General features: G+C 42.5%; 1 protein-coding gene across 1 annotated transcript in view; it reads right to left on the bottom strand.

Moving 5' to 3' along the window:
• Positions 1-14,305, bottom strand: part of LOC126418619 (calcium/calmodulin-dependent protein kinase kinase 1) — a 1,500,745-nt gene that overhangs the window by 1,181,503 nt on the left and 304,937 nt on the right. The window lies entirely within an intron of this gene.

Raw genomic sequence — 14,305 nt, forward strand, 5'->3', positions numbered from 1 at the left:
CAATGTTTGCTTTGTTTATCGTAGCCACTGCACTGTTTTGTGTCGATAGCACAAGCAATGTAGCACTGTTGTGAGTTACTGTCTACTATGCTCGGTAACCTCATGCTGTTCTCACCACTGGATTCTCCAGTTTCGCCCTATGTTGCCATTAGCAGCCAATATTGTAGTAACACGGCAGACAATATGGGACCGTCGACTGCCGTAAACATCCGTGGCCTTTTGCGACGTCGCATTCAAGGGGTTCCTTGTAGGGAATTTCTGGGTGCTTATTAAACAACAATGATTTTATATAGATGTGGGAAGTATATTTAATGTCAGAGAATGATGTTTATTTAATTTTCTTGATCCCGGTTTTTGCACTTGGGTACAATTTTAATGCTTTTGATTTGCAAAATGAATTCAAATGGACTTAATCACTCTTGACTATCACACTCAAGTCCTTTCAGCGTAACATAACGAGATTATTTAAATTTAGTAGACTACGTTCCTGTCCTGAAGTGCTGCTAAGTGCCACAAGCTATCCGTCAGCGACTGTAGGCGGTACACAGTTTGGTTCAGTGAATGTGTCGGCGGCAGACTTGATTGCCCTAGCAAGCCCTTTCCGTTGTCAGTTTGCGAGTCATGGCCCCTCAGTGCCGCTAGCGACAGGGACGTCGACATCGTACGACTAACGAGCAGCCGCCTGTGATGGATTGCCGAGGCTTTCCGAGGCCATTCACCCTAAGACGTGCTCTGTGGCGTCCCTGTGGGTACCCAGTACCGGGACAGTCAATCACAGCAAGTTATGCGTGCAGCGGCTTCCCTGTACGCGAGCGTAATTATGGAAAACCAATACAGGGCTCGTCTGGAACACCTGTTTTCTCAAACAAGGCGAGATGCATGGTTACGGAACTATGTAATACATAACATCACATACATCAAGACGTTCTACCCATGGGAAAATCTACTGAGATGAAACAATATACTGTAATAGGACTGGGTGCGTAACACGTTTAAAGGCTTAAAATAAAATTTAGCGCCACAGTTGATAAAAATATTGAACTGGTCTTCTCCAGAAAAATAAATTTATTGATGCGTTCATAGGTTCATAGCATATAAAGAGCATTTGTTTGGAAATAGCCTTCCACCATCACTATCCTGAAACTAACTGCAAAAAATAGCTAAGTCTCTTACATGTGAAAAGGTCCTGACTGATTTATCCTTGCCCAGTCCAAACCGCTAAGAACAGAAGCTTGAAATTTGGAGAGGGCGTTGAATTTACACTACAGGCAACGTTTGAGAAGGAATTTTTCGAAATTCCACCCCTAAGGAAGTAAAAATGGAATATTTAGCTGTTACGGTAATTTTGAAGCTAGAACTAGGATAACTGGTATTCAATTTCTGGGTCAGAAATAAACAAATATGTGTCTCAATATTTTTGGCAAATTTAGCCCTTATGGCATAAAATAGTGAGTGAACTTTTGTTTTTAAACAAAACATTATTAAAGTACTACTAAAGCGTTGTTAAAGCTACATCTATGAAAATTGCTATTTCACTTCTCAGTTAGAAATAAAAAAATTCATGTTCATCGTTTTTTGACTAAGGGAGTAAAATAGGGTCTGAATGATTCACTGACTCATCTCGATCAGACCAAACAGCTAAGGATAGAAACTTGAAATCTGGACAGGGTGTTGATCTTATGCTGTGGGCATCGTTTATTACGCGATTGTTCAAAATTCCACCGGTCGCGATGAGTAGGGTACTAATTTTTCTTTGGAAGTATGTCGCTTTCAGTTAATTTTGAAGCTAAAACTACGGTTATTGGTATTCAGTTTCTCGGTCATAAATAAAAAGAATACATGCATCAGCGGTTTTGGAAATTCAACCGCTAACGGCATAAAATGGTGGGTGAAAGTTTTCTTTTTCTCTTTTTTTAAAATCATTACTAAAGTACCACTAACGCATTTTTAAAGCTTCGTAGATTAAAACTGGTATTTGACTTCTCAGTTAGATATAAAAAATTCGCCTTTTAGTGGTTTTGGGAATTCAATACCTAAGGGAGTGAGAAAGGGTATGAAACATTTTATAGAAATATTTCATTACGAAAGCATGTTTGAATCCAAATATCTGAAAATTTATATTTGGCTTCTCGGTTAGAAATAAATAAATACGTGTTCCAGTAGTTTTTCGAAATTCAACCACAAAAACGGTTTGAAATAGCGGATGAAAATGGTTGCCAAAATATGTCGTTATTTTAAAAGATTTTTAAGCTAAAAATTTAAAAATTGGAATCCGATTCCTACAGAAGTATACTACGAAAATATAATCTCAAGAAGTCAAAAAGCAGCACTAATGAGAAAAACTGACAGCAGTTACTAGAATCGCTTTTTGGTCAGAAGTGCATTTGGAAAAGACCATGCTTGGATGGCCTTAATTAACGTGAAAAGCTTAGAAGACGTAGCAGTTCGTGGACATCATAGATATTCGATGAAAAGAAAAGCCACCTGGCAGACTGTATAGTCTTCAAGAGCGAACCAACAGGCGCTAAGCTAGTATAAAACATAAAAACAAAGAGTAGATGTGGAACGAGCAAACCAACTAATCATTTAAATAAAAATAAATTTCAAGTGAAACACGATTTTATACTGATAGGTCTGAAAATCTGAGATTGTAAAATTTTAGTAGCTATGAAAATTCGTATAAGATTTATAAAGAAAAGCTTAGAGCGTGTGCAACAGATAATACTTAGATGAAGTATTCATGCATCAGTTATGAATTGTATGTGCCCCATTTCTTTCATTATAATTCAACAAATATCTTCAAAGGAATTAAAAACGGAGTCACAAATTTTCAGATATCTGTACTGGGTTAGGTATCACTATGAGGCTAGTAATTATTATTTTACACCTTTATGTCCAATACAAAAAGGCGTTATATTACACTACTGGCCGTTAAAATTCCTACACCAAGAAGAAATTCAGATGATAAATGGGTATTCATTGGACAAATATATTATACTAGAACTGACATGTCTTTACATTTCCACGCAATTTGTGTGCATAGATCCTGAGAAATCAGAACCCAGAATAACCACCTCTGGCCATAATAACGGCCTTGATACGCCTGAGCATTGAGTCAAACAGAGCTTGGATGGCGTGTACAGGTACAGCTGCCCGATATTACAGTTTATCATGAGTAGTTCAAAAATGATTCAAATGGCCCTAATCCCTATGGGACTTCAGAGGTCATCAGTCCCCTAGAACTTAGAACAAACCTATCTAACCTATGGACATCACACACACCCATGAAGGACTCGAACCTCCGACCGTAGCGGTCGCGCGGCTCCATACTGTAGCGCCTAGAACTGCTCGGCCACCCCGGCCGGCTATCATGAGTTGTGACTGGCGTATTGTGGCGAGCCAGTTGCTCAGCCACCATTGACCAGACGTTTTCAGTTGGTGAGAGATTTGTAGAACGTACTGGCCAGGGCAGCAGTCGAACGTTTTCTGTATCCAGAAAGGCCCGCATAAGACATGCAACATGCCGTCGTGCATTATCCTGCTGAAATGTAGGGTTTCGCAGGGATCGAATGAAGGGTCGAACCACGGCCCGTAACACATCTGAAAGGTAACGTCCATTGTTCAAAGTGCCGTCAATGCTAGCAAGAGGTGACCGAGACGTGTAACCAATGACACCCCATACCATCACGCCGGGTGATACGCATGTGTGGCGATGACGAATACACGCTTCCAATCAGTGTTCACCGCGATGTCGCCAAACACGGATGCGACCATCATGATGCTGTAAACAGAACCTGGATTCATCCGAAAAAATGACGTTTTGCCATTCGTGCACCCAGGTTCGTCGTTGAGTACACCATCGCAGGCGCTCCTGTCTGTGATGCAGCGTCAAGGGTAACCGCAGCCACGGTCTCCGAATTGATAGTCCATGCAGCTGCAAACGTCGTGGAACTGTTCGTGCAGATGTTTGTTGTCTTGCAAACGTTCCGATCTGTTGACTCAGGGATCGAGACATGCCTGCACGATTCGTTACAGTCATGCGGATAAGATGTCTGTCATCTCGACTGCTAGTGATACGAGGCCGTTGGGATCCAGCACGGCATTCCGTAGTACCCTCCTGAACCCACCGATTCAATATTCTGCTAACAGTCATTGGATCTCGACCAATGTGAGCAGCAATGTCGCGATACGATAAACGGCAATCGCGATTGGATACAATCCGACCTTTATCAAAGTCGGAAACGTGATGGTACGCATTTCACCTCCTTACACGAGGCATCACAACAACGTTTCACCAGGTAACGCCGGTCAACTGCTGTTTGTGTATGAGAAATCGGTTGGAAACTTTCCTCATGTCAGCACGTTGTAGGTGTCGCCACTGGCGCCAACCTTGTGTGAATGCTCTGAAAAACAATCATTTGCATATCACAGCATCTTCTTCCTGGCAGTTACATTCGCGTCTGTTGCACGTCATCTTCGTGGTGTAGCAATTTTAATGGCCAGTAGTGTAAAAATTTGTCTGTATTTAATTAATCATTTTATTTACTTGTTTTGTACTAATAAATAAAACCGTGTAGTTATTTTATGCTTTGAAGTCTTGTGCGTCTACGTATATATGTGGCAGTTTTTCTCTGCCAGAAAGCTTTTACGTGTAATACGTGTCGCGTGAACAGCGCCGTGGGTCAGCTAGACAGCTGTGGCCGAGAGTGGCTCTCGGTGTATTTAGATCTCCAAGTCTCGACATTTTCTTGCTGCAGCTCTATCAGTATAACCTATACCAGTAGTGTCGGGAGAGTTGGGAGCTCTCGAAGAGTGCTGAATAGCCATGCTGCATCCCAGGTCTGTAACGTATTTAAGTATTTCTACACTGCCCTAACTTGGTAATATACTTTCCCGTACTTATGCTCACATTAAATAAAAATTCCCACGAAACTGTGTGTTTTGAGTCATAGTATGTTGCCGTGGCCTGTTTCTGAGCGAAGAAATCGCCCGTTTTACCTCCTAAACGAACAGCACGAGCAGTTAGCCTGCATCGAAAGTTCTAGACTTAAACCGTGCTACTGAACAAATTACATATGAAAATATCATAGACATTTAAATAGAGTTAACAAATGAAAATAAAATAATCTCACTTGAGGGACTCAATTCCACATTAATATGAATACATGAATGATAGACTAGCATAACAGCCAATGCGTCACCTCAGCACTGCAACGAAACCCTTTATAAACTTATAGCGGTAGTTTCTGTGTGTGAATGTCAGCGATATGTCACCAAAGAAAGTTAATGAAGGAAGTTGCCAGGATGTGGACTCAAGACGAAGTTGTGCTGTTAATTATATTGTACGAGGAACGGCGAGCGCTATGGAATGTGCAGTTACTGGACTACATGAACTGAGTGAAGAAGGAAAGTTTGTTGCCTGAAACCCCTACAGTTGGTGACATCCCCACAGAAGAAACTTACCAGAATATCCACAATTCAAAAAATCAGGCAACCTATTTTTTATAACACAGATTTATTAACATAAAAAGACAAGTCATCTTTGGAAGTAATCGTTTCGGGACTTGGAAAACTGCTATTTAACTTGAAGTAATACAGCTGGTTCGTGAGTTCTTTTTGTACTGATGGATTCGTTATTGTATTAAATATTGTTGTTCTGCTTTTTTTTTAGAACCACAACAATAATATGCTATATGCATCTTTCATTTGACACTCGCAAATGGTTATATGTATCACTTTTTATCTTCGAATTTCCAAAAAGAAAATAACTTCTCGTTCTTTAATTGTGGTATTCATATCGAACTTCTGCTATTTTGTACAGTCTTCTGCAGAATGGCATCAAGTGCCTGAAAACGGTTAAGGAAATAAAATTTCTTTTTTGCGACTGGTTGCTGGTTATTTCCATAAATCAATACGTGTTAAAATGAATGAGTTTTGCTTACATTATGAATGGACTGTGTGCCTGGGTTCCTTGTCTTCAAGAACAGACCCCCCGGCCTGGGCCAATTCAATTACTTGGTTGCTGCAGTCGCCTTCTCAGGATGGGAAGCTCCGAGAAATGTGCAATTTGAAGTTAATCTGAAATCACATTCTTCAGTCAATTATGGTCAGAAGCGGAAGAGTTTGCGACTACGGGCGAAATAAGGGCCGAGTCTCCGGGTCGCCAGAATACTGGCGTCCTCGAGATGGCTTCGCTTCGGAGGGGTGAAGGAGGGGGGAGAGGGGTCAGAGGAGAGTAAAAAGTTTAATTTAGTTCAGGAGAACAGTGGCTATCGAAAACAGGAGAAAAATTTGCGAAGAAAATATTCGTAAAATACTTCTAAGCAGTGAAACGCCTTTTCCAACGGCCTCCGTGAACTACGAGTAATAACCAGGAAGTACGACAAACGGACTTAATACGGACGTTGTAAGATGTAGCTTCTTGCCACAATCGCTTGTACGTTAGACTGATTTGCTATATTAAGAAAAAATGGGTGGTAGTGTGTAGTCTTCGTTATATAAAAAATGTTCAAATGTGTGTGAAATCTTATGGGACTTAACTGCTAAGGTCATCAGTCCCTAAGCTTACACATTACTTAACCTAAATTATCCTAAGGACAAACACACACACCCATGCCCGAGGGAGGACTCGAACCTCCGCAGGGACCAGACGCACAGTCCATGACTGCAGCGCCTTAGACTTCGTTATATAATAACATGCATCTGTTGTATAAATAGACATGAGTGTTGCAGAGTTCAGAGATTTACTGCGTGATGATTTGGCACATTTATTAAAAGCACACACAGCTGCTGCGCAAAACTTAAGGACAAAATAACTTCCTTGTACTGTCTCATTGCCAAGTACCTCGATGATACCTTGACAATACTTGGACACAACTGCCACGTTATAGTACACATCGCAATACGCATTGAAAGGAACAAAAGGGTACATCTTTCCAAAGACAGTAATTACATTGAAATGACCGCGATTCACGATGGTCGCGTGTACGTTACAAAAGACAGTATAGGGTTCTTCATAGCATTTGTGAGTATCGTGGATGGCAATACATGCTGAGCAACGTGATCCCATGCTGGTCCCAATGTTGGTAAGAAGTTCTTGTGATTTGGCGCTCCATTCAGCCACCAGCGTCGATGGCAACTGCTTGATGCCGATCTTTTGTGTGTGGACGAGATGGAATATGTCACCCCAATGCACCCCACACGCGATAGATGGGATTAACGTTGGAGAAATGGGCAGACCACATCCGTGCAGTCCTCGTACTACTGTGCAGCGTGAGGTAGTATGCCTTTCAGGCCTGTTAAATGTGGTTGCAATTCCACGTGGTGTTTGACGTGGGTCCATTCTTGCCTTTTGCACAATGTTGCTGTCATGTGCTGCTGTAACTACCCAAGGCCGATCATATCCTCTCCTTCTGGCAGCAGCACTTGTGGTTCAGGGAGATCCCCGCAAAGGCGGAACAGTGCCGTGAGCAGCACCAAACTTACAGAGCTTCAACTGAGTCACTTTGCGGAGCCAACACCATTTGGGGCTACAGACACGTTGTCCGTGGCCCATGTCCAGCTTTCTGTGCAAGACTGGGAGCCTTCTGCTGACACGCAGGCCGAATTTGATTTATTTTCACTGAGTTGTTAAGATACATTAACGGAAAAATCCGTATTTAATGTAAAGCAATGACATTTTTGGAATACGTTTGTTTGGTTAACATAAACATATTTAAGTGATTAAGACTGCAAGATCACGTGTTAATGTAAACGTGAGATATGACACTGAAAATGTGAAATGCTGGTTCTCTAATTACCGGGGTAACCTACAAAATGTTGACTGTTAGCAAGCAAACGTGAATGTATTGTGTTGTACAGCTGTTGGATGTCAGTTTGTATGATGCAGTCCCATGCCTGTTGCACCTGGTCAGGCAATACGGAGACGGTCAATTCTGGTTGTGGACGTCGCTGGAGTTGTCTTCCGATAATGTCCCATATGTGCTACACTGCAGACAGATTTGGTGATCGAGCAGGCCAAGCAGCATGTCGACACTGTGTAGAGCACTGGGTTACAACACATGTATGTGGGGGAGCGTTATCCCTTGGAAAAAAGTAATTGGGATGCTGTTAACGCATGGCAGCACAGAAGATCGCATCACCTGACTGACGTAGTTTTGCATGCACGTATGTATGTCTTTTTTTTTTAACTGAATGTGCAGCATTTCTCGTGTTAATTAATTAAGCTACTTTCATAGTACAATGATCAAAATTTCATAGTAATTGGATGATTTACTGAAGAGAAAAAGCTTCACAAGTTAAGCAAGTCAGTAACTCGTTGGCCAACGGTGCCTCTTTTGCAAGCAATTACTCGGTTTGGCATTGAGTGACGGAGTTGTTGCATTTCTTCCTGAAACATATTGTGCCATATCGTCCAAATCCCGAGATGGTTGGAGGACCCTACCCATAATGCTGTAAGAGTTCTCCGTTGCTGAGAGATCCAGCGGCTTCGATGGCCACGGCAGGGTTTGACAAGAGGATAAGCAGTAGGATAACTCGCCGTGTGCAGTCGGGCATTGTCTTGCTGAAACGTAAGCCCAGGACGGCTTGTCATGTAGGGCCACTAAAAGCGTAGAGCTCAGATCGGAGCGGGATTCATTACTGGAAGCTCCAGTCAATGAAATACCAGGTCGAAGATGTGTCTGGAAACATCCCAGACAGCGGCAGGATACCAACCTAGATGTCACCAGCGGTACGTCCGCATAGTCAGGAGTGATTGTCTGGGCTGCAATTGCTTTTCACAGCAGGACCCCTTCGGTTGCCGTCCGTGCCATTCTTACAGCACAGCGGTATATTGTCGATATTCTAGGTTACCTTTCCTTGCACTCCATTGCCAACTATCCTCGGCCTACATTTCAGCAAGATAATGTCCGTCCGCACACAGCAGTTTCGACTGCTTGTCTTTGTGCTTGCCAAAGCCTAATTTCTACAGCAAGTTCGCCGGCCCTCTACCCAAATGAAAACTTTAGGACCATTATGGACAGGGCCCTCCATCCTCTCGAGATTCTGCGATCTAACGCGCAAATTGGACAGAATTTGAGACGTTCAGTGCCAAACCGGAAAACTGCTTGTATAGGCCAGAGAATGAAAATACCGCTACAGCAGTGAGGTTCTTTTATACTACAATGTAGACTTTCACGGCCGGAAATATCATCTCCATTATAATTATCCGGGCTGTCAGTAGCGAGCCAGTGGGTGTGTTGGACCTTCCATCGAGCTACGGACCCCCTTGAAGATGTCTCCCGTAGTCGGAGACGAAACGTTGGGAATTGACACACAATTCATCAACCGACCACGGCATAACAGCCCGGATAATTATAATGGACAAGGTTCTTTTATGTAACACAGGACCGGTTTCGGGCTCTTATACGCCCATCTTCAGGTGTCATAAATTGATGGAGTGACCTCGAGCACCGCGGTGAACGAGTACAAGAAGCGGTGTGCTACCAACGAGTGCAGAACGTGTAGAGTATAAGGGTCATAAGGCCCGAAGGTGCACTAATGTATTGTTGGCTTTCTTAATTCGTGAAGCTCATTCTATTGATTGAACGCTCCTATCTTTTTTAAATTCATAATCATTTGTTTGTCTGTAAATGTACGTCACAACTACCGATTTCCGTCCCATTCGGATAACTCGTTTGTGCTGCGTCGTTTCCTCCTTGTCTTAGATTACATATACGACGGGCAGCCATAGAGTTTTAATTATCATATAGGACAAGAGTTCTGGATTTGGAGGAACATGTGTGCAATTCTGCTGCTCGTTGGAACCCCCGCGGGAAAGTGCCAAAGCACAGTGGCACAGCCTATTCATAAAGCGTTAATCCGTTCACGATAGTGGCAGAAACATTGCATTACAGCTGTGGCAGACCAGTATATATCACGGCTTTAGGATCCTGGGTTAGACACAACGCAGCTGCAACATATCCGATGCTGCTCAAAATGAATTACCGCACAATACATTCTATCTAGCGGCCACACCAGTTTGTTTGCCGTAAGGCCATGTTCTCATTCAGAATCCTCAAAAATTCGATTTTCATTGCATTTTTGGAAAGGTATATCTGTTTAGATCGTTTTTTCATCTGTGCTTTACAAACGTTCCTACAGTCCATTGTTCGAAGCAGTGGGAAGCTCTCAGCCGGAGACGCCCACTTCAGACAGAAATCTTGTCTTGTCGTGACGCACGTACACAAAAGGATTTGTATAGCAGTATGCTTGCAAACAAATTCGCCGAAAAAGCTGACGAATCACGTGTGCAGACTGCTGAACGCAATATACCCAGTTCAGCGGGATCAGCTTTACTCGCCAAGAAGAACGAGGGAATTGCTACCCAGGAACGATTCGAGACAGCGGAAGGATCCATATAAGGTCCTGGAATTGCACACTAAACATACGTAGCGAAAACATCTTGTTTCTTTCAAATTTTCGGTCAATACATATTTTTGGTTCGCAATATTCGATTAGGCATTTTGGAGTTTGAAAATCTAACTTCAGATTTGTGTTAAGCGACATCAAAAATATATAACACAATGTAATTTTTATGCAGATTCAACTGATAATAACTATGAAAGTTTAACCCTAAACAGCTTACTCCCGAGAATCAATTTTTCAAAATTGCATATAAAATAAAAACAGAATAAAATAAAAACTTCTACCTTAGACTCCCGTGTATAAACACTTTTCTTGGAAGCTTATACCAGTAATTTTTAATTTAACCATTTTTTTAAAGTCATAAAGAGTGAAAAAACCGAAAATCGAACTCTGCAGAAGTACCAATTTTTTATTTCTGTGAACTCCTCGGGGGCTACATTGTACGCAGTCTGCGTACCTCAGACTCGCAGGCCCTTTATCAGCCCATAATTACGGGAGCCATTTCTTTTTTGTATTAAAAATCCAAAATAAGTTTCAAAGTATGATCAGTCTTAATCCTCAAACAGGTCCTTTGTATGTCTTTTCACTGTCTGAAAAAAATGCAAACTTAGCTTTTTTTGCTCATTTCAATAAGAATCTGGCCTTACATTAGCAGATGGAAAACAGCTGCGGTACTGGAGTAACATCAGACGAATTGAAAAAAAAGCACTGATTTACCCTCTACTTAAAAAAAAAACCATGATAGAAGTGTCAACAGCTGCCGTGGCATTTCTATCAAACTTAAAACATACTGTCCGAAAGCACAAGAGACTAGGCTTGTGGAGCAAGTATATTATCAAACTGCAGAATGTAAGTTTGGATTCAGGGAAGATGAATCCTTTCACAAGATCTGTAATCCGACAAATGGGAAATTACATCTCTAAGAATCTGACAACGGTCTTCATCGATTTTCAGAAAACCTGTGATACACAGTGTATTTAATGAGTGCACGTCGTAATAGTGAAATATGTAACTAAACTTTATGAAACTCAAATATGGACGTGAAAATAATAACAAGTGTGCAATTGAGTGCAAAAACTGTTCACCACAGCGTAACTACAATAATGATGCTTCATCTTCATGCATCTCCGGCAGTGTAAACATGTACATGAATGTATAAACACCTGAGGATGGACACAAGCCCGAAACCGGTCGTGACTGATAGCGAAAATTTTTCTACACCCTATAAAGGAAAAGTCACTCAGTTCAACAGTATCCACTATGGATGAAATTCACTTTCCAGAGTTATTAATTAAAACTGTTGCCAAGAGAGGTGATGACTTATCCCAAATACGCTTCAACTGCATGTTAGAGAAACTCGTCCAGTGTGGTGCAATGAAATAGTCGGAAAATGGTCTCTGAAAAAAGTTCGCAATGGAGGTTCAAAAACAGCCACGTGTCCTGCATTCGAGGATGACCTAGAGATCCTCCCATGCAACACAGCTGTGGAAGAGCTGTGGAACGCTAAATGAACTTGCAGAAAAGGCTCGTTTCCAGACATCTATCGATAGATCAAAGCGCACGGCCTACTTCTCAACAGCGTATCATCACCTAGTTACAGTACAGATGAAAACTAACGGAAAAGAAGTCAACGACAGCGTGACAGCGGGAAAAACGACATTGTCGCTTCCTTTCGTAGCACGTATTTCCTGTAGAGGTAATAGGCAATCTCAATAAGAGATGAACTCACGTCCTGCAACACAGTGATCACCACTGAATGTCTACACAAGACTTAGAAGCACTTGAAAGACGGGACTGAGAGAAGACGAGAATTTATGAGCGCAAAATCCTTTGAAATATAATGGGTCCTGCGATAGTACATTGAAGTGAGAAAAAGTCGGGGGGGGGGGGGGGGTAGCGGAATGCACATATAAAGATGGTGGTAGTATCGCGTACGCATAGTATAAGAGGGCAGTGCATTCCCGGAGCTGTCATTTGTACTCAGGTGATTCATGTGAAAGGGTTCCCGACGTGATTACGGCCGCGCGATGGGATTAACAGACTTTGAACAAGGATTAGTTGTTGGAGCTAGTGTTATCCTGTTTAGGACATCGTTAGGTAATTCAATATTCCGAGAGATACAATGTCCAGCGTGTACGGAGAATACCACGCTTCAGGCATCACCTCTCACTATGAACAACGCAGTGGCCGACGGCCTCCACTTAACGACCGAGAGCAGCGGCGTTTACGTAGAGTTGTCAGTGTTAACAGACAAGCAACTCTGCGTTAAATAACAGCAGAAGTCAATGTGGAAGGTACGATGAACGTATCAGGACAGTGTGGCCTGGCGTTAATGGGCTACGATAGCGGACGACGAAATCGCCTACAGCGCCTCTCGAGGCTCGTGGTCATATCATTTGAACCCTAGGTGTCTGATAAGATGAGTACCGCTTTCTGGTGGCAAGAGCTGATGGATTCGAGTGTGCCGCAGACGCTCAAGAAGTCATGGACCCAAGTTGTCAATAAAGGTCGGTATTTAAGTGTAGAGGCTTTGTTTACGTGGAATGTACTGAGTGTTCCGAATGTTCAGCTATTTGGAGACCATTTTCAGCCGTTCACGGACTTTATGTTTCCGAACAACGATGAAATTTTTATGGTTGACAATGTCATCAGAGCACAGTTGTTCGCGACTGATCTGAAGAACTTGATGGACATTTCGAGCGAATGTTTTGGCCATCCATACCACCAGATATGAATCCTATAGATCATTTATGGGACATAATTAAGAGACCAGTTCGTGCACAAAATCCTGCACCGGTAACACTGTCGCAATTATGGACAGATATAGAGGGAACGCGGCTCAATATTTCTGCTGGGGACTTCCAACGTCGAGTTGCTGCATTACGCCATATATGACACGATATTAGTAGATATGATGTGTCTATTGTCACATCAGTGTATAAGGAAAAACGTTTCCGTTCGAAGGTCATACAGTCCGGAATCAGTATGCCAATCTGGCAATAATGCCACAATAATACCGTGCCAACATGTCGGTGCTTATATAACAGCATCGGAGTCGCGCTGTGTCGCGTATACGCTGCAATAACGTCCTAAAATGGAGACTTTTTGCCAGCCGCTGTGGCCGAGCGGCCCTAGGGGGCTTTTGTCTGGAATTGCGCGACCGCTACTGTCGCAGGTTCGAATCCTGCCTTGGGCATGGATGTGTGTGATGTCCTTAGGTTAGTTAGGTTTAAGTAGTTCTAAGTTCTAGGGGACGGATGACCTCAGATGTCAAGTCCCATAGTGCTCAGAGCCATTTGAACCATTTTTGGAAATTTTTTCATCGTCCCTTACAGTACAGACCGTGTGGAAGAGAAGAGCCATGGCTTCTTGCACAACAGCGCACAGTGCCAGCATGTCCCGAAAAGCCGCGCGCAAAATTCGATTTTTGAGGGGGTCATACTTCTTGTGCTACTGATCACGGGGTCAAATATTTTGGATAGCCCTCAGCCTAGAAACCATTTACATACCTATCGGATCAACGAGCGTACTGTAGCTGTTCCACAGTACGGGGTCAATCGGTTGGTTTATTTGCTTTACGTAAAGTCTAGGGTGGACCTTGGGAGGCTTATAGAAGCACCATTTATTCATGGGCAGCTTCTGAGAACGAAACACCATGATGTTTGGGTATAAAAAGTAACAATTGTGGGGATGGAAGTTTGTATAATTTATATTCCTGAAAATTTTTTACCATATATATTCTTGAGACGATGTTCTCTGGGAGCCCTCAAACTCTTTTCTGTATCGTTATGCGTTACTACTGAGATGGAGAAGTTATGTTACCGCACTTACGCGCGTAATATCCGATACAAGGCGTACTGGACGTATCTAGGGTCATCCCTGCGGTTCTGAAGACACC

The sequence above is a fragment of the Schistocerca serialis genome, chromosome 9 (assembly GCF_023864345.2).
Source record: "Schistocerca serialis cubense isolate TAMUIC-IGC-003099 chromosome 9, iqSchSeri2.2, whole genome shotgun sequence".
Classification (NCBI taxonomy): Eukaryota; Metazoa; Arthropoda; class Insecta; order Orthoptera; family Acrididae; genus Schistocerca; species Schistocerca serialis.